The sequence below is a fragment of the Anomaloglossus baeobatrachus genome, chromosome 1 (genome assembly GCF_048569485.1).
Source record: "Anomaloglossus baeobatrachus isolate aAnoBae1 chromosome 1, aAnoBae1.hap1, whole genome shotgun sequence".
Taxonomy (NCBI): Eukaryota; Metazoa; Chordata; class Amphibia; order Anura; family Aromobatidae; genus Anomaloglossus; species Anomaloglossus baeobatrachus.
Genome location: NC_134353.1, coordinates 580,141,068 through 580,161,852, shown reverse-complemented (window position 1 = coordinate 580,161,852; position 20,785 = coordinate 580,141,068).

The following is a 20,785-nucleotide window of genomic DNA, read 5'->3' as shown; positions in this document are numbered from 1 at the left end:
TATGTAAAGTGCTATAGAGTTAATAGCGCTATATAAATGAATAAATTATTATTATTAATATAGGTAGATAGAAAAGATAGCTAGAATACATATAGTGGGTACGGAAAGTATTCAGACCTCTTTAAATTTTTCACTCTGTTTCATTGCAGCCATTTGGTAAATTCAAAAAAGTTCATTTTTTTCTCATTAATGTACACTCTGCACCCTATCTTGTCAGAAAAAAACAGAAATGTAGAAATTTTTGCTAATTTTTTAAACAAGAAAAACTGAAATATCACATGATCATAAGTATTCAGACCCTTTGCTCAGACACTCATATTTAAGTCACATGATGTCCATTTCCTTGTGAACATCCTTGGGATGGTTCTACTCCTTCATTGGAGTCAAGCTGTGTTTAATTAAACTGATAGGACTTGATTTGGAAAGGCACACACCTGTCTATATAAGACCTCACAGCTCACACTGCATGTGAGACCAAATAAGAATCATGAGGTCAAAGGAACTGCCCAAGGATCTCAGAGACAGAATTGTGGCAAGGCACAGATCTGGCCAAGGTTACAAAAGAATTTCTACAGTACTCAAGGTTCCTAGGAGCACAGTGGCCTCCATAATCCTTAAATGGAAGAAGTTTGAGACCACCAGAACTCTTCCTAGACCTGGCCATCCAGTCAAACTGACCAATCGTGGGAGAGGAGCCTTGGTGAGAGAGGTAAAGAAGAACCCCAAGATCACTGTGGCTGAGCTCCAGAGATGCAGTAGGGAGATGAGAGAAAGTTCCACTAAGTCAACTATCACTGCAGCCATCCACCAGTCGGGCCTTTATGGCAGAGTGGCCCAATAGAATCCTCTCCTTAGTGCAAGACATATGAAAGCTTGCATAGAGTTTGGAAAAATACACATGAAGGACTCCCAGACTGAGAAATAAGATTCTCTGGTCTGATGAGCCGAGGATAGAACTTTTTGGTGATAATTCTAATCGGTATGTGTGGAGAAAACCAGACACTGCTCATCACAATACAATCCCAACAGTGAAACATGGTGGTGGCAGCATCATGCTATGGGGGTGTTTTGCAGCTGCAGGGACAGGACAACTGGTTGCAATTGAATCTGTTTATCTATCTATTCTTTCTATTTTATTTATCTATCTATCTCTTTCTATCTCTCTATTTCTATCTATCTGTCTATCTATCCAACTTATCCTATGCTATTCTATTTTATTCTATTCTATTCTATCCTATTCTATTCTAATCTATCTAGCATTTATGGGCAATGGATCAGTTCAAGCATAATGGGAGTGTATGGGCAATGGATCTGTTAACAGTTAGGTGAACGGATGCTTTGCTAATGGATCCGTTGCCCTTAGACTTCCATTATGGTGGAAACAGATCCGCAGAAGAAAATTTCTGTATCCAGGACAGAAAACAACGGATGGGTGACGGATTGGTACCTAAAGGCTGACAAGTTTTGACCAATCTGTCAACATTATAGTCAATAGATCTGTTAACGGATTCGGTTTTTTTCCAGAATTTGCATTTTACAAAAGGATGCATAAACGGAAATGATTACAGGACATGTGAACATAGCCTAACAATGCAGTGACATGGCAAAAGTCTGCATAACTAATTATATGCTAAGTAGTTGCAAGTCAAATTAAAGTATGAGATAGCCAAGATGATTTTCTATAAAATGAAGGTGGTGTCATGCTGAAAGCTGTAGAGGATGGTGAGATATGGAGCCTGAAAGTCAAAAGTTCAAAACATTGTTACCCTTTTGCTGGTCACTGTAATTTCACTACAAATATGAGCATTGGCTTGGAATTTAAATGTATTGAGCAATGTACTGTATGCCAATCTTTAGAGCATAACAAGACAAGACTAGAATGCATTAATAATATTTTACAATATCGTCTTTTATTACTGTTCACTGGCTGAAAGTCTGGAAATTGTAAACTCTGAAATGGACTGATTGCCAAAAAGTTGTGAGTCCTGTGGGTTCAGATTGATAGTTGTTGAAATACTCATTTTATATAAACGTTGACCCTGTGAGGACAATGAAAGAACAAATTAGGTGATAAAATGCTAACAGCAAGAAAGAAGAAATACCATGTTTTATAATATATTTTAATACAATATTTTTATTTTCCTCAAAAGACACTTATTGAAACAAGTTTTCTATTTATCATATGTAAACATTAGATTTGTTATACAAGCAACGATTAATAAAAAGGTTATTTTTTTTAAGACATAATAGTACATCATTAAAAAGGTTGCCTACTCTGTCTGAAAGTCTTACAGTTTCCCCTCCTTTGTGTATTTTCGCCTGTTTGCCTTCCCTACAAACTGCACAGCTATCCTGTTCTCAAAATAGCAGCTGAATGGGAGCTTGTGACCAGACCTGTCCAGCAGTCTCCTCCAATAAGAAAACAATAGTGATAAATGGGAGGTAAAATGCTCAAGTGCTCATTACTCTAATCTAGCAGGTCGGACGGGTTCGAGTTATATCTATAATGAAAGTCAATGGGAAACTCAAGCATTTTTCTGAAAGTAGGTCCATGGTTATTTGGCACTACCTAGCCTTAATATACCAGCCCACAGCTGCCCCAGAATTGGCGCATCACATTAAATGCGATACTTTGACGAGTGGTGATGACGTCCGTAACCTTACTGTTCATCACAGCTCTCGCCGTGTCACACAGAGGGCAGTGCCAGACCCAGAATGTCCCTCCAGCAGTGATGTTAATAACTCAGTAATGTCAATGCTTGTCAGACATATTGTTTCTCCAGCTTCCCTCTGTATGACCCGGGGAGAGCGGTGATGAGTGGTCATGTTGCTGACTTCATCAATGTTCATCACAGTAGCTGGGTATCGCAGCCTGACTGGGAGTGACCTATGAAGCACTGTTCTCAGAAGGAGGCTCCATAGGTTGTATTAAAGAATTGATGGATGTTGGAGGAATGCTATGGACTACGTTGGACTGCGAGGATTATTCTTTTAATAATAAATTGGTGAGCTAGAGACAGTATCTTGTATTATGTTCTCTCTTTTTATGTATTTCAGGTTTATATTTGTGGACTATGTTGGATTTGGTGGACTACTTCGGATCTGGATGACTTTTTTTTAATTAATTGGTGAGCCAGGGTTAGAATTGTTTTTTTAAATAAAATATTTTTGTGTATTTTGTTTCTTTTAACTTACTGAGTTTGTAATAGGGGCGTCTCATAGACGCCTCTCCTTTACTAACACCAGGGCTTGATGCCAGCTGATACTACATAGCTGACATCAACCTGAAGTACCATTAACCTGATTGTCATCGCATAAGGGCAATCGCGAACAGCTGAGGTGAAGCACCAGAATTTGTGCATCTAAAGTGATGTGCCAATTCTGGGCAGCTGCAGGCTGGTATTTTTAGGCTGGAAAGGGCCCAAGAACCATGAGCCTTCTCAGCCTGAGATTACCAGCCTGCAGTTGTCTACTTAGCTTTAACTTATCACAAAATAGAGGGGACCCTATGCCGTTTTTTAAAATGAATTTATTGATTAGGTTAAACAAGACTAAAAACATCCTTTAGTGCCTTTCATGTGTAAGTGTATAAACCCTCTTCTAATCTAAGCTCTCCCTCCTAGATTGACTCTCCCTGAACTGCTTCCAGAAGAGAATGTGCACCCCCGGGTCTCATATAAGACCATATGATGTGATGCGGCCAACTAATCACAGTATTGTCAGTAGCCAACATGGCTATAGCATTATCATGTAGGGCAAGCAGTACCCACATATTGAATGACTGTCTAACAGCCGCGAAATATGCGAGGACTCAAGCATAGCATTCGAGCACCTTCAATTCTTGGTTGAGCAATAAGTGTTCCCAAGCACCCTGATGCTCGATCAAGTATTGAGCAGTGGCCAGCACTAGGAAACAAATTTCCCATTTGCAGTCTTTTATAAGTGGAGGACACTTGTCTGACACATTCACCTCCATCAACTACCATTTTAAGTTCAGTAGAGCTGTGCAGTCTGTGAGAAAGAAAAGAGGAGAACCTGTAATACTTACAGACATAGCCAAAAGTTTTGGCACTCTTGAAATTGTTCCAGAAAATGAAGAATTTCACCCAGTAAATATGTCACAATTTTGCATATGTTTTGTTATACACGTGTTTATTTCTTTTGTGTGTATTAGAGTAGCACAAAAAAAGAAACAAAAGGCAAATTGAACATAATTTCACACAAAACCCCCAAAATAGGCTAGACAAAATTGTTTTCACACTGAAGTTAATATTTGGTTGACACTGATGCACTCTGAGCCCGCAAGACAGCTTGAATTTCTTTGGAACTTGATGGGGGCTGCTTAGTCACCATCCGGACTATCCTCCGTTGCATCCTTTCATCAATTTTTCTCTGCCGTCCATGTCTAGTGAGATTATCTACAGTACCATGGGTTGTAAACTTCTTGATTATGTTGCACATCGTGGATAAAGAAACATCAATATCTCTGGAGATGGACTTGTACAAGAGGCTGCTGATAAGTCTTTGGCTTTGTGATCTTTTTTGCTTCTATGGTAACGAATGTTACATCACATGAAAGCCTTATGTGTCTAATATATGTTTAGAAAATGTTGAGTTTGTTACTTATGGGAACAGTGTTCTACTCACGCAGGAGAACAAAATGGCGGAGTCTAATGCAATATTCACAGCAACTGAGAGCAGAGGAGTGATAAAATTCTTGTTTCTACAAGGAAAGTCCGAGAAGGATATTCATGGTGATATGTTGCAGACATTTGGGGATCAATGCCCTTCATATTCCACAGTTAAGACTGGGATGCCAAATTTGAAACGGGCCACTTCAGCACCAATAATGAGAAACGTCCTGCACGACCGAGAGTGGTTGTTGTTCCGGAGATTGTTGATGCTGTGCACAACCTCACGCTGGAGAATTGACAAATTTCAGCTAAAGCAATAGCAGACATCATGGGGATTTCCTGTGGATGTGTTTGTGTCATTATCCATCAATATTTGGACATGAGGAAGCTATCTGCAAAGTGGGTCCCCAAATGTTTGATCAGAGAAGCATGCGAGTGAAAACTTCTCAGTCTATTTGTCAGCGTTTCCAGACTGATAAGAACTTCCTGGATCGACTGGTCACTATGGTCCTACTAAAGTTCTAGACAAAACTGAACTCAGCAGCGACATGGAAGATTACTTCAGGAGACTGCGCCTGAGGGAATATTATAAACGATGCAGATGATTCGGAATCCACCCAGACTGAAGGAAGACGGATCTTGACAAACAAGAAAAGATCAGATTGGACACCTGCACCCCAACCTTCATTTGGATAACTATATAGACACTTTCAGACATTTGGTAAAATCCACTATCCTAGACACACACAGGAGGCAATCATCCACATCAGTGTCCTGGAGAGAAGGGCCAGAAAATCTTTGAAAACCAACAAAGAAATCATCATTAAACCTGCAGACATTGGGGGTGCAATAGTCATGATGAACAAATCAGACTACATGAAAGAAGCACAACTGATGGACACATGCTACTATAAAAAAAATTGGAGTTTGACCCTACACAGGACTATTAAAAGGATCTTAACAAGTTGGCCTCTTGTCTGCCTGACATATCCATAAGAATTGATGAACTGATACCAGTGAGTCCAAGAATAGGCACATTCTACATGCTTCCCAAAATTCACAAATCTGGAAATCCCATCATTTCATGTGTGGGCACCCTCACTGAACAAGTCTCTGGATGGGTAGAGGGTATCCGAGTCCTTAAACCCTTAGTAAGGGATACAACTAGCTACATCCAGGACACTACTGACCTATTGAAAAAACTATCAGCAATAGGTCCTCTACCAGAGGGAACCATCCTTGCTACCATGGATGTGGAATTCTTGTACTCGAATATTCCACACCAGGATGGATTAAATGCTTGCAAAGTTTTCCTGGAAAATACAGGAATTGATGCCGATTCTGTGGCGAAACTTACAAATTTCATCCTCACCCATAATTACTTTGCATTTGACAATAACATATCTACAGGAGACTGGGACTGCAATGGGACGCAAAATGGCACCACAATATGCAAATCTTTTCATGGCCAAGCTTGAGAGTGACTTTTTATCCTCTTGTCCTCTCAGGCCTCTGGCCTACTACCGTTACATTGATGATATTTTAATCATCTGGACAGAGTCTGAGGAACAGCTGAAGACCTTCCATGAACACTTTAATCAGTTTCATCCCACCATCAACCTAACACTGAACTACTCCTGCACTGAAATCAACTTTTTGGACACCATCATTAAACTACGAAATAATGAAATAGAGACATCCCTGTACAAGAAGCCAATTGACCATCCAACATACCTGAAATGGGACAGTTTCATCCAAAACACATAAAAAACTCTATAGTGTACAGTCAGGCAATCAGGTACAATCGGATATGTTCCAACACTACAGATAGATACAATCACCTTGAGGGCCTCAGAAAGACCTTTCTGAATCAAGGCTACCACCCAAGGACAATTGAAAACCAGATTACAAGAGCCACCAGAATATCAAGAAACTATATCATACATGATAAAAATAAAGAAGAAAACAACCAGGTCCCTCTTGTAATCACCTACAAGCCACATCTGAAGGTGTTAAGAGGATTTACACGGAAACTACAACCATTACTGCAAAAAGATGCCTCGTTAAAGTCTATCTTTCCAGACCTCCCACTTCTGTGTTTTAGGCAGCCCCCGAATCTAAGAAGCATCTTTGTCAGAAGCTCCCTATCCTCTCCAACAACAAGAGGAACATTTCCCTGCAACCAGAAAAGTAAGACCTGTCCATTTATATTGACAACGGACAAGATAAAAATTCCCAGATCACATCAGGACTACAAGATCCCAGGTACCTTCAGCTGCACCACAACTAATGTGGTGTACTTAATTACATGTACCAAATGTCCAACTGGGGGTCTGTATGTAGGTGAGACAGGACAACAGCTCAGAACAAGGATGAATTCTTACCGCCACACAATTAGAGAAAAAAGGATGGATCTACCTGTGGCTAAACATTTTTGTAACCCAGATCACAGCCTCATTTACATGAAATTGCTGGTATTGAAAGGAAATTTCAAGTCCCAGAGAGATAGGAGACTATGGGAGTACAAACTTATGATGACTTTTGACACATTCAGAGCAGGAATGAATATGTCACATGGATTCATGTCTTTTTACATCAATTAAGAGATGTGCTCCTCAGACCATCCGGGGGCATCACAGCCCGGACCAGACACCCCAATCGGAGGGCAATAAAACTTTCACACTGAACTGCAGCAATATTTATGGCCACAACAGTTTTCCCCCTTGCCATAGTGATAGTTCTGCTTCACATAACTTGTTTTTTTTTGTTTTTTTTACTGCACTATTCTATGTCCTGTTGTGTATAAATATGTGACTCTTCAGATTTTGTTATACCATGCCTGATAAAGAGACCTGAGTAGACTCAAAAGCTTGCTATTATTACCATCTTTTCAGTTAGCCATTAAAAGGTATCAACTACTGAGGAATCTCAGTTCTTTTAAGCAAACTTTTTTTGGTCACTATGGATGAGACCTGGATTTATTTGTATAACCCTGAACACAAGGAACAGTGAAACGATTGGAGGCACAGTGGTTCTCCTCGTCCAAAGAAGTTCAGTGTGCAAAAATCAGCCACTAAGGTGATGGCATATGTGTCCTGGGATAAGGAGGGTGTGCTGCTAGTGGACTACCTCCAAAAGGCTTCCACCATCAATGCAATGTATTGCGTTGAACTTTTGGACCAAATGAAGGTAGCTCTGAAGGCCAAAAGGAGCAGCAAGCTGTGCAAAGGAATCTTATTCCTGCAAGACAACGCCTCCGCTCACACTGCACAAGGAACCACTGCAAAACTGGCAGAGCTGGGCTTCCAGCTGGTTGACCACCCACCTTATTCACCAGATCTAGCTCCCTCCGACTATCATCTGTTTCCAAACCTAAAGAAATAACTCAAGGGTACCAAATTTCACACCATTTCTGATGCCATGGCTGCTACGGATGCCTGGTTTGAGGCACAACCAAAATCCTTCTTTTTGCTAGGCTTACAGAACTTGGAATACCGATGTAAGAAGTGTGTTGACATCAGTGGAGAGTATGTGGAATAAATGTAAAGTTTCATCATCCTATCTCGTTTCTTTCTGGATAAAGCCAAAGACTTAGCAGCCTTTCATAACCTTAACCCTCAACTGGTGAGGTGGGGTTTGCAACAACCCCGGGAAAGTTTGTTCAGCAGGCATTCATTGGAAAATGCTGGTATGAATCATCAATGTATTACATTTTCCGTTTCTTGTGGGTGTAAAAAATTTGGTATACTCATGTGTAATCAATCGCCAATAAGAAAATGATTAAAACTAACATGATCTTTGCATTTTCTGTAAAAAGTAGAGATTTCTAAACACTCGGGTATAGGAAGCCCCACATCACCAGTTGCGTGACAAAAATCTCACTTCCCCAGTTGAGGGTTAAGGGTGTTGATATTTTTCAATAATTTTGGTTCTCAAGTCCCCAGACAGTTCTCTTCTCCTTTGCCTGATTTCCACGCTTAGTGTGGCACACACCAACACACAATACAAAGATTGAGTCTGCTTCTCCCCATTTTGTTTGGTTTCAGGTGTGATTTTCATATTGCCCACACTTGTTACTTGCCGCAGGTGAGTTTGAGTGAGCATCACATGCTTGAAAAAAAAATTGTTTACCCACAATTTTTAGAAGGGAATATTTAATATATGTTTGTACTTTGCTATAAATTGCAAGTTGTGTAATTTTTCCACCATGAGACAAATTACACAACTTTTTTAGATTTTGGCTATTTCTACTGATGTTTCTTTTATTCTGGCTTATGGACTTAGACAGATGGGTACATTGTAGCAATATTTAGCTTTTTATATTGGATGTAATACCTGTACCCTTTATGGTTTTCTGAACAATTCTTTAGTGTTCTATGGGATCTAAATTCATAGTTATATACAATTACATAGGTTGAAAAAAGATCGAGGTCCATCTAGTTTAACCATTAGAATAGACTATTTCATTCAATATAGCATTCAGTAGAACTCTGGAGGTCTGATCGTTTGGGTGTAATATGGTCTATGATTCATGAACATATAAAGGCAATCTGAATATGGCTTATAGGAAAAATTGAAGTGCATAGGTTTATATTATGGGATCTTAAACTGTGCTTGAGTCTATTACATATTCTGTTTTGTTCATGTTGAACCAGTTCCCATACCACACAAGTTACCTGCATAACATTTCAAAGACTTTCTGGAACTACAAGAGTTACAGAAAAAAATGCATTTAACACAGATTTCCAGCTGATGAAACTGATAAAAATGTTTCTCAAACATCACTCATATTTCTTAGTTCTGGGCAAAGTACATCATAAAATGACAGGCTCTTTTGTGTTGCGTTTTACTGGTTTGCACTGATGCAGAACCTTGTCAGCAAATGAGTTTACATCATTTACTTTGGTATTTGGTTTTGTAAAATACATCTTTGACCGACAATAAAAAATTAAATAAAAATGAAATAAGCAAGAAACTTGAGGATTTCATGGTGTGTTGAAACAACACTGCAAACAAGAGAAGTGAACAGGCAAATAACACCAGCTCTACAGGATTGTGTGTGTTTACTCTCCACACAGACCTGCCATGAGATTGCTAACATTTGTTCCATTTTTTTTCATTGTGTCAGAAAATCACAATGCAACTTGGTTTATAATAATGTTTAAAATGACAATATAATCCTGCTTGCAACAATGTTACATAGGATTTTTGGTCATGTCAAATATAGCTTTACAAATAATACCTTTAGTTTCACGTATATAGTAGGATCTTTAGTGACAGATGATTTATTTTATGCTTTATATAATTTAGTTTTATTTTTTGCAAAAAAATTATTACCAAATGCAAGAGCTTGTTCAGACATTAGGCTTTCATAAATGAGTTCTAGCTAATCTTTTTCATGGATAGAATTCTTACCTATATGGGACTGTTCACACTGCATCTTTTTTTTGTGAACCCAGTTATCCGTTCCAAAACATGGAGACATGTTTAGTTTGATACAAGTCACAGATCAAACTCACCAATGCAAGGCTGTGTGCAAAGCTTTCATATGCCATCCGTTCACAATCTGTGTGTAACGCTGGTGGGTTCACCGGCCAGGCTTACCATAGAAATGCGTAACACAGCGGCATAGAAGTCTGACAGTTCAGTAGCTGTGAGGCCCGGAAACCTTAAAGGGAAACTTTAAGGATCCTGGAGTTCTCAGCTGCTGAGACATCATGAGGCTGTGAACTCTTAGTAGGAAGCAGCTGGGAACTCCAGGAATGTTAAAGGCTCCCTTAAAGTTACCAGGTTGACAGCTACCATGAGATTCGATGGCTGTGAGCTCTGGTAACCTAAAAGCTTACTGGAGCTCATAGCCATTGGGTTTCCTGTCAGCTGTGAGTCCTAAAAACCTGAAAGAAGCCTGTAAGGGTGTCTTTACATTTCTTGGAGTTCCCTGGTATTCGGACACCTGGAGGCTGTGAAGTCTGGTAACAGTTCACAGCTTCTAGATATCCCAGCAGCTGGGAACTCCAGGAACCTTAATGGCTTCCTTAAAGGCTTCTTTAATGTTTCCAGACCTCACATCTACTGAACTGTCGGACTGTTGTGTGACTGTGTCCTGCAGTGAGACACTACGGCAATCCAACAGTCAGGTCACCAATGTTCACACTCCCCTGCTGCAATCATTGAACCCAGTGGAACCCATCATTGGATTGCTGTGCTGCCGGAAGTCCGGCAATGTTTTCCCCGGTGGTCACACTTGGCAACGTGGGAACACGTCTTTGAACTCCGGTGAGCTGACTGATGTCACCACGGAGTCCCTAGCTGCCCTCAGTGTGTCCCAGGAGCTGCAATGATTGCTTCCATTTTCCATCCCTGCAGATTCTGGATGTAGCAAAGCCCAGATCGTCGTGTGATGATGTGTAGATAACATTGGACCTGCAGGGGTGTTTTTGGCAGCCAGACAATTCGGATGAGGCGAGTAAAGTGTAACAATTGGCGCATCTAATAAATGCATCAATTGTGGGGTGGCTGCGGGCTTCTATTTTTAGGCTGGGATGGGCCCAATAATCATAGACCTTCCCAGCCTAAGAATACCAGTCCCTAGTCTTCTGCTTTATCTGTGCTGGCCATTAAAAGTAGGCAGGAGCCCATGTCATTTTTTAATTATTTATTTAAATAATAATAAAAAACCCACTCTTACGGGGGAACTGGCAAATTAGATGATTAACCCCACCTTCGACCTCTCTGTAAGGAACCGTGCAGCCAGCAACTGCAGATGGATTGAGCACTGGTTCACGAATCCCCTACATGCCTTGCTGTCCCCTGAATACTTGTTGGGCAGCGAGAGGTGAGGGAGGGTTGGAGTGGGCTTGGTGGCCGACACCATTGCAGCCGCTTGAGCCACCACATAATTTATATCAGCAGCAAGAGCAGACTGCTCCGGAGACCTCACTCTGGCCTCAAGCTGCAGTTTGAACTCACGTAGCTGTTCCATCTCCGCCATGCCATCCAGACCCTGGCACAGTCTTATTGTTACGAGGGAACCAGCAGATTAGGATGAGGGGTATATATCCCAATCGCCAGTTGGGGCCCACCGTGCTCCAGATGGTAACGGAGCTGCTGGCACCCTGTGGGTTAGGCGTAGACTATAGAGCTGGATGGCTCTGAGATAACCCAGGGAACCGGTTCCGTGTGTAGTGACACGTCAGACCGGACGACAACCCAGTTAGCGTGTCAGTGGAATTGGCGCAACCCCGACCACATGTGCAGGGAACACGTCAGACTGGATGGTGACCAGGTAGCGTTGACCGAGAAGACCGCTGCGACAGCGTCCTGTCGGCCACGTGTGTCAGACACGACAGGCCGAGCGGTCCTTCGAATTAGCGTTTCTGGTCACTACTCGAATGGCCACGTGTGTAGAGGACACGTCAGGCCAAGGGATCACACCAGTAGCGTTGACTGGGAAACCAAGGAGGATAATAGGTTCACACACCCAATCCTGGAACACCCTGTTAACTCCACAGGGGTTCTGGTGTATGCTGTCCGTGCGCGTAGGAGACACAACCGGACAGGAGACGCAGCAGGTATGCTGTTCGTGTGCGTAGGAGGCACAACTGGATAGGTGACGCAGCAGCCGCAGCCCAGTTAACGCCACCAGACTGCTATAGCACAACAGGACCGGTAGCAAGGAAGCACTGCGCCTGACCCTCATGTGCTGAGCCACAAATCTTGGTGTGACAGGCACTGTTCGCCTAGCCCTACCTACCGCTTCCAACAAGGCTTAAGCCACCATGAATTCTAAGTGAATATGAGTGAAGACTGCGCACCACCATGTTGTCTCCAGCCCCTTTTATAACCTAGATCCGCCCCAAACCCAGGGTTGAACCACCAAGGTCCAATAGCAGAGTGCCATATCATCGGCGACGTCACCAGCGGCCTATCCAGAACCCCCACGTCATTGATGACCTCATGGCAGCCACGCCCCAAACACTTCACCAGTCATCGTCTGACAACCAATGGTGAGGTGCCAGATCATAGGGGCGGGCCTCTGCGATCCAGTCCGGAGTGGCCACGTCATCAGGACACCTGACACCCTCTGCCCTATCAGGGCCTGCCACCTCACGGACATGCTCAGTGAGGTCCTTACCGGACCTAGCCTCTGATGCACTAAGTGCCTGAGCATGCCCAGTAGCCTGAACAACAGACTCAGAAATCAGACTATCTGCCTGCGCATGCTCAGTAGGCACATCCCAGAACTTAGACATAGCACGAAGTCCAAGTACCTGTGCAAAGAGGCTATTAGGATTAATTGTGGGAGCATGCTCAGTAGCCTGAACTGAGGACTTAAGCCTGCTTTACACGTTGCAATTTCGCATACGATATCGTATGCGATTTGCAACGCCCCCATCATATGTGCAGCACGTTCAATTTGTTGAACGTGCCGCACAAACGATTAACCCCCGTCACACGTACTTACCTTCCATACGACCTCAATGTGTGCGGCGAATGTCCACTTCCTGGAGTGGGAGGGACTTAAGGCGTCACATCGATGTCACGCGGCAGCCGGCCAATAGAAGCGGAAGGGTGGAGCTGAGCGGGACGTAAATATCCCGCCCACCTCCTTCCTTCCGCATTGTGGTCCGGGAGCCGAAGGAGGCAGGTGAGATCTGTTCATCGTTCCCGGGGTGTCACACACTGCGATTTGTGCTACCCAGGGTACGATGAACAATCTGACGTTCAATTCGTCAGGAATGAACGACGTGCATGCGATGAACGGTTTTTCTTTCAATCGCAATTGCACGTCGCTGTCACACGCTACAGCATACCTTACGATGCCGGATGTGCATCACTTACGACGTGACCCCACCGACACATCGTAAGATATCTTGTAGCGTGTAAAGCAGGCTTTAGTCTCAGAAATGACACAATCGGGCTGAGCATGCTCACTAGGCAAAACACCGGGCTTAGACTCTGGCTGGGGTAAATCGGCGCGCGCATGTGCACTAGCCGCCTCTCCACACTTAGATGTGGTGGAAGGAGCAGCCAACTGGACGACCCAAGGCACGGCCAAGAACGGCAGCCGGCTGCTTGCGGCTATGCCTGGGCGCAACAGGAACCGCAGCAGGCTGCTTGCGGCTATGGCAGCGCCGGTTCGTAACAGTACCCCCCCTCTAGCGGCCCTCCCACTCGAATGGTCTAGAGTCGCCAAAGATACCACTGAGTGACGGGCGGAAGATGGAGACATGCAGTGGGAGCTAAAAGACTCACTCCACCGCGTAATCACCCCTGACGACCAGTCGATATGTGGGGAATGCTGCTTCAACCAAGGAATACCCAGCAGAATATCAACTGCACCCTTAGGGAGAACCAGGAATGAAATGGTCTCCCTATGCCCAGATGACATGGCAAGGGTAATGGGCACTGTCCGCTGGTGAATTACCTTGGGCAACAAGGACCCATCCACCACATGGACTCTCACTGGCCTTGGCATTTGCACCAGCAGGGTGGCATGCCGCTGGGCAAAAGAGGAGGAGATGAAATTATCCCCAGCACCTGTGTCCACACTCGCCCTTGTGCACCATGTTGACCCCTTAAAGGAAATGGACACAGGAAACGTAACCCTAAAAGATGACGCCGAGTCCAGTCTACCTCCAGCTATGGTCACCAATCGCGGTCGCTTACCCTGACGCTTTGGACAACGGTTGGCATAATGACCATACTGCCCCCAAGCGAAACAGGAAATGTCCTTGCAACTCGATGACCTAGCAGCGCCAACCCTAGAGATGTCCATAGGGACAGAGACATCCTCTAAGGGAGGTGCAGTAGGAGAGACCACCACAGTGGCTGAACGACCCTCTGACCTTCGCTCCAGCTGACGTTCGGAGGTTCGTAGGTCAATGCGGGTAGCCAGAGTCATGAGGCCCTCAAGGGTAGTTGGTACCTCGCATGATGCTAACGCATCCTTCACGTGCGAGGTTAATCCCCTCCAGAACATTGGAATGAGCGTCCTCTCTGGCCACCCCAGTTCTGCAGCAAGTGTCCCGAAACTCACAGCATATTGACTCGAGGAGGTACACCCCTGCTCCAAAGTCAGTAGCTGAAGGACCGAGTCGTGAGTGACCTGAGGCCCCAGGAACACTTGCCTCAAAGACTACAAAAACGCCTCATAGTCCTGAACTACGGGGTCATTCCTCTCCCACAATGGTGTAGACCACTCCAGTGCTCTCAGAGAGCAAGGAGATGATTAACCCCACCTTCGACCTCTCTGTAAGGAACCGTGCAGCCAGCAACTGCAGATGGATTGAGCACTGGTTCACGAATCCCCTACATGCCTTGCTGTCCCCTGAATACTTGTTGGGCAGCGAGAGGTGAGGGAGGGTTGGAGTGGGCTTGGTGGCCGACACCATTGCAGCCGCTTGAGCCACCACATAATTTATATCAGCAGCAAGAGCAGACTGCTCCGGAGACCTCACTCTGGCCTCAAGCTGCAGTTTGAACTCACGTAGCTGTTCCATCTCCGCCATGCCATCCAGACCCTGGCGCAGTCTTATTGTTACGAGGGAACCAGCAGATTAGGACGAGGGGGTATATATCCCAATCGCCAGTTGGGGCCCACCGTGCTCCAGATGGTAACGGAGCTGCTGGCACCCTGTGGGTTAGGTGTAGACTATAGAGCTGGATGGCTCTGAGATAACCCAGGGAACCGGTTCCGTGTGTAGTGACACGTCAGACCGGACGACAACCCAGTTAGCGTGTCAGTGGAATTGGCGCAACCCCGACCACATGTGCAGGGAACACGTCAGACTGGATGGTGACCAGGTAGCGTTGACCGAGAAGACCGCTGCGACAGCGTCCTGTCGGCCACGTGTGTCAGACACGACAGGCCGAGCGGTCCTTCGAATTAGCGTTTCTGGTCACTACTCGAATGGCCACGTGTGTAGAGGACACGTCAGGCCATGGGATCACACCAGTAGCATTGACTGGGAAGCCAAGGAGGATAATAGGTTCACACACACCCAATCCTGGAACACCCTGTTAACTCCACAGGGGTTCTGGGGTATGCTGTCCGTGCGCGTAGTAAATAGGATAACTGAAGTGAGCACTAATATATATTATGAGTGCAAGCCAAAAAATACATAGTACATAAATAAGGCTGCACATCAAAGTTAGATAATAGTATAATGCTATAAGCATACCGAAAAACATTGAAGCATACAATGAAAAATGCCACTTGCTAACTTGAAAGTCCATGCGCGTAGGAGGCACACCCGACAGGTGACGCAGCAGGTATGCTGTCCGTGTGCGTAGGAGGCACAACTGGACAGGTGACGCAGCAGCTGCAGCCCCGTTAACGCCACTGGACTGCTATAGCACAACAGGACCGGTAGCAAGGAAGTACGCCACCTGACCCTCATGTGCTGAGCCACGAATCTTGGCGTGACAGGCACCGTTCGCATAGCTCTACCTACCGCTTCTAACAAGGCTTAAGCCACCATGATGACCGCAGTGAGTAGAGCGTCGCTTACTCCCCGTGCGAGTCAACAGCTTGACACTGTGTGCCATATGATTTTCATGCTTGATGAAAAACTTGAAAAAACTTCTTATACACAAAAAAAATGAAAAAACTCTGATGGTAAAAACTGACACACATACGAATCACTAAGAATGTGATCCACAACACTGATGAAAATATTATTTTTGCATACAAGAAAAATAAGTGATGTCTGAATAAATGTAAACTAGGGATTTCACTATCTAAGTAGAAAAGGTGATTTATTAAAACAATCCATAGAAGATTATTTTAACATTTCGGTGCCTTACATGGACCTTCATCAGAAAAATATCAGCTTGCAGTAAGAGATATGCCAGAATGGAGACGGTCGGATAACGCTGTTCTATAAGCTTATCCATAGAAACGGACGCCGCTTATACCACAGCACTTTCCACACTTCCACATGTTGCCATTTATCTTCCCTTTCTGCAATCCAATTTTTTCTGATGAATGTGCATGTATAAAGCCAGCTTTACACCTTACAATTAGGTATGCGATCTCGTATGCGATGTGACACGCCCAGGTCGCATATGCGATTGAATGAGATTGCACATAGGTCGTTCATTTGCTGTCACACGTGCGTTAGTAGTCTATGTTAAATTGATCAATTTTGTGTGCGATCCTTTAGATCATGTGTTCTGTGACGTATGCATTGGGCACCCTTTTTTTTTTTTTATTTATTGACTTGCCAAGCGTGTGTAATGTGTAGGGATGCGTTTTTACTATGTCATCTGCCATTCAGCTCTGCTACATGGCCGCTGACAGCAGACACAGACAGCCATGTAGCAGAGCTGAATGGCAGATGACAGCAGACACAGACAGCTGCACTGTCAGAATGAACTCGGGTGAGCTTCACCCGACTTCATGGTCATGCTGCGGCTCTGTCTGTGTCGCGCCCTGATTAGCGGTCACCAGTGAAGGACTCACCGGTGACCCCTAAACTCCTGAGTAACTGAATTGAGCAGCCCTCTCTCATACTCACCGATCCCCGATCCCCGGTGCTGCACGGCATTCACACTGCTCCGGCGGCTTTTACTGTTTTGAAAAAGCCGGCCGCCCATTAAACAATCTCGTATTCCCTGCTTACCCCGCCCACCGGCGCCTATGATTGGTTACAGTGAGACACGCCCCCCACGCTGAGTGACAGGTGTCACACTGCACCCAATCAAAGCAGCCGGTGGGCGTGTCTATACTGTGTAGTGAAATAAATAATTAAATAATTAAAAAAAACGGCGTGCGGTCCCCCCCAATTTTAAAACCAGCCAAATAAAGCCATACGGCTGAAGGCTGAAGGCCCTGGTGCGTTGGCAAATCGGGGTAATAAGGAGTTATTGGCAGCCCATAGCTGCCAATAAGTCCTAGATTAATCATGTCAGGCGTCTATGAGACACCTTCCATGATTAATCTGTAAATTACAGTAAATAAACACACACACCCGAAAAAAATCATTTATTAGGAATAAAAAACACAAACATATACCCTGGTTCACCACTTTAATCAGCCATAAAAAGCCCTCCATGTCCGGCGTACTCCAGGATGCTCCAGCGTCGCTTCCAGCGCTGCTGCATGGAGGTGACCGGAGCTGCAGAAGACACCGCCGCTCCGGTCACCTCCACGCAGGTAATGAAGACAGCCGTGTGATCAGCTGAGCTGTCACTGAGGTTACCCGCGGCCACCGCTGCATCCACCGCTGGATCCAGTGACAGCGGGTAACCTCAGTGACAGCAGCTGATCGCGCGGCTGTCTTCATTACCTGCGTGGAGGTGACCGGAGCGGCGGTGTCTTCTTCAGCTCCGGTCACCTCCATGCAGCAGCGCTGGAAGCGACGCTGGAGCATCCTGGAGTATGCCGGACATGGAGGGCTTTTTGGGGCTGATTAAAGTGGTGAACCAGGGTATATGTTTGTGTTTTTTATTTCTAATAAAGGATTTTTTCGGGTGTGTCTGTTTATTTACTGTAATTTACAGATTAATCATGGAAGGTGTCTCATAGACGCCTGACATGATTAATCTAGGACTTATTGGCAGCTATGGGCTGCCAATAACTCCTTATTACCCCGATTTGCCAACGCACCAGGGCAAATCGGGAAGAGCCGGGTACTGTCCCAGAACTGTCGCATATAATGTATGCGGCAATTCTGGGCGGCTGTTGGCTGATATTGTTAGGCTGGGGGGCTCCCCATAACGTGGAGCTCCCCATCCTGAGAATACCAGCCTTCAGCCGTATGGCTTTATCTGGCTGGTTTTAAAATTGGGGGGGACCGCACGCCGTTTTTTTTAATTATTTAATTATTTATTTCACTACACAGTATAGACACGCCCACCGGCTGCTGTGATTGGGTGCAGTGTGACACCTGTCACTCAGCGTGGGGGCGTGTCTCACGGTAACCAATCATAGGCGCCGGTGGGCGGGGTAAGCAGGGAATACGAGATTGTTTAATGGGCGGCCGGCTTTTTCAAAACAGTAAAAGCCGCCGGAGCAGTGTGAATGCCGTGCAGAGCTGCGCCGGGGATCGGGGATCGGTGAGTATATGAGAGAGGGGGTAAGAGGGATAGACTGACATGGACAGAGAGAGAGGGACAGAGATAGTGACGGACTGACAGAGATTAGTGCATGACAGACATTGTGAAGCGCTTCAGAACGCAGCTTTTCAGCTCCGCTCTGAAACAGACCTTTTTTAAGCTGCGGTGCAGAGCGCACACCTGCGCACATAGCATCAGACACCGAAATCGTATGAGGGATGTCACACGTTACAATTGACTAGTTTCGTACTACCAAACGTCCAATGTATGAGGAATAAACGACGTGTATGCGATCACCGTATTTTCGTTCAATATCGATCGCATGTAGGTTTCACACGCAAACACGTCACGAACGATGCCGGATGTACGTCACTTACAACTTGACCCCGACGACGGATTGAAAGATTTATTGAAGTGTGTAAAGCAGGCTGAAGACTGAAACGTTAAAACAATCTTCATTGGATTGTTTCAATAAATCATCTTTTCTGCTTACATATTGGAGTGCCAAGTTTTACATTTACATTGCTATGGGGATTTAAGCCCTACTCGAGCACCCTATCATATATTCGGAGTGCCATAAACCACCATTCACTATGATGTCTGAATGAGCCCTAAACTAATAGTCAACAGCAAAATGTTCAATGGCCTGCAATCTACGTTTGTTGCATTTTTCTTTACTTTTGGAGTTTTTAAGTCCAGAGTGTTTTTGTTTTTTATTACAAAGTACAGTATCTATTATAATTTGCAAATTTATTACTAAACTTGCATTCATATTACGCTTAAAGTTTAAGTTTATTTTTCTTTTCACATTAAATAAGCAGAAAGCTGTAAAAGATGGCATTTTATGGAATTGTTTAAAAAAACATGCAACTATATGTAAAAGTATTACTTATATTTTTACAGATATCTCTCAATTGGTTTGCATATTAAAATTGTATATGCTTTTTTAGGCTAAACAATATCATAAAGCATTCTAATAACTGTCTATGATGAAAGAATAGAATGAAGCATGGAAAATGTCAAAGATATGATTCTATATTGATTTTGCAAGATGAGATGTTTTCGTAAAAAAAAGTTAAAAAAGATTAGTTCCCAAGAAGCTTGTACATAGTTTTGTAGTTTCGGAACAAGTTCTTGCAAGGGTTCATGCACATGGCAGAAGTGTCTGTATTTTTTTCTGTTGGCTTCATAAAAATTGATTGTATGAAAGTTCTTTTATGACTTAGTATAAAACAGAGCTGTAATATGGCTTTTTAGATGACACCTATGAAAAACACATGAAAATGGAAAGTATGCTATGACTCCATGATTGATTTTGAACCTAGGACACCTGAGTTACAAAGTAGTAACCAACAAACGACTTTGACTCCATTTATGACCACTTTTAGTAACTTACCATGTAAATATCTCATTAGTATCCGGTATGAGCCAACAAGAAAACAGGTGTCAACCAGTGATCGATCTTTTAGTAATGGAGGAACATTCAACCTTGAGGTTCACAAGTTATTCATTAAGAGGTTTTAAATACCATAGGTTATCACTGAATACCAAAATGTTATTGACACTGTGACACGTAAACTATTGTATAACACTGTCACATTTCTCTTTATTGAGGAATAATAGTGAGTCAAGATAATGCAGATTTTTACAACACTCGTAGATGTTACATTTTAAAGCTATATAAAACAAAACACTTTTCATTAAGCGCTTGGAATGTTCTTCTGCAGTTCCATTAACAGTACAGTCCTATTGTCTCTTCATAATATATAGCACACATAATTCTGTGCACCCTGTCAGAAGAAAAATTACTTATACACGTAAATGCTATGTTTTATTACTTAAAGTAGAAAACGTTAGGTAATTGAGTAGAAAGCTACATGAAAATGAAGAAACTAAATGTGTAGAAATGAAGAAATAGAGAAATATAGAGATACTGTATAAGAGAAATAGGTACAAAAGACAGAGAGAGATCCACAAATTGAGGGTCTCCTCATAATGCCCTATTGCTGACAGATTATCATACCTTGTACAGTGGACCAGCAGTGGATCAGCGGCTCCTAGTAGAGCAAAGTTAGCAAATCAGAGTTGTT